This window comes from Schistocerca serialis, chromosome 4 (genome assembly GCF_023864345.2).
Source record: "Schistocerca serialis cubense isolate TAMUIC-IGC-003099 chromosome 4, iqSchSeri2.2, whole genome shotgun sequence".
NCBI lineage: Eukaryota > Metazoa > Arthropoda > Insecta > Orthoptera > Acrididae > Schistocerca > Schistocerca serialis.
Window position 1 is genome coordinate 272,637,497 of NC_064641.1, and position 1,473 is coordinate 272,638,969.

The window sequence follows — 1,473 nt, forward strand, 5'->3', positions numbered from 1 at the left end:
AAATATGCACGTTTGAATTCCACAGAGCAAGAAATACGGGGACATGTTATAGAAGGTGTGTGAAGAGGCGTGGCACTGCTCTTTGGCACACTTAAGACTAAATAACATGTCTTCCATTTCCTCGTAAATATATTTTTTACGTATCAAACACTTCAGAGTGATGTGCGGTACAAAATGTACGTATTTTTGAAAACCTGATTTTAATTTTTTTTAAATTTTTGATGTTCTATCACAAATGCTCGAGGTGGAGTGAGGGGGCGCCACTACCCAGTTTTTGCCCCGCTTCGGAAATATCGTAGATCCGGGGCTGGCCATGTAAAACGTAACCGATGAGGTAATTTTATTTTCATGGAACTGTCGACGGCTCGAGAAGGCAGCCCACATAGCGGAAACCCTCCCGAGGGTCGGCGGCTCGGTCTGTTCGCATTCGTCGGGCTTCCACCAAAACTCGAGCAGAGCTTCCTTGCCGACCCGCTGCCATTGTGGCTTAGCTTTGTCCGCAAAATAACTAACAATATATCTATTGGTGAGAAGATCTAGAATAATAAGAGATTACTAAGCCACGAAAGAAGCGACACATAAGATGAAAATGCAGATAAACCTTTTTTTTACTCTTCACACAAAGGATGCTCACTAATCTACAACACATAACTGCATTTTCTGAAAGTGCAAGAGTAAATTTGAAGAGGGTTGTCGAGATCAGTGATATACAACATATCACTGCATTTTATGAAACTGCAAGAGTGTATTTGAAGATCGTTGTCAAGAAAAGGAGAGTTAATTTTCACTTAATAATTGAAGCATAAATATTGATATTGATAAATCATTTACTTATACAGTTACAAATAAATGAGTTCTAAAATGTTTTAAGTATATATCTATTTACGCTGCATCAAAGATATATATCCCATGTGGTCTAGTGGCTAGGATAGCTGGCTTTCACCCAGCAGGCCCGGGTTCGATTCCCGGCATGGGAACATATTTTAAATTCTCAGTCTCGACGCCTGTTTGAGTTCTTGCTCTTACCAGCATCAAGAGATACATTTCATCGAAATACGCACTACTGTCAAGCAAAATCTGTTCTGATGTTATTTTATGGGCGATGGATGTTATTGCATTTACTGGCTATTTATTCATTGATCGAGTAGGGATGGAGAACTCAGCCAGCCACAAATACATTTAAGATACTTTGTTTCACCACCATGACCCATTTCGGGCTATCATGCCCATGTTGCAACAGCTACATTTCTTTTCTTATAGTATTACATTCATCAGCACTCTAGTAGTTAGCGCCACTTTATATCCTTTATGGATGACTTCCGTAATATACAAAAACGTGTTAATGTGCACGCAGCTGAATATATATAAAGCGAATGAATTGAATGCACTTGAACGTTCCAGTGAAATGCGTTTTCTCTAGTTCTCGATCTTAAGTATTTCGAACAGGGGGCAAAGAATGCTTAACCGTAAACA

The 1,473-nt window shown here is 39.4% G+C and overlaps 1 non-coding gene across 1 annotated transcript; it reads left to right on the forward strand.

Annotated features, from left to right (window-relative positions):
• Positions 1 to 905: 905 nt before the first annotated feature.
• Positions 906 to 977, forward strand: Trnae-uuc (transfer RNA glutamic acid (anticodon UUC)). The gene has a single exon. It is a non-coding gene; the product is annotated as a tRNA-Glu (tRNA).
• Positions 978 to 1,473: the final 496 nt, after the last annotated feature.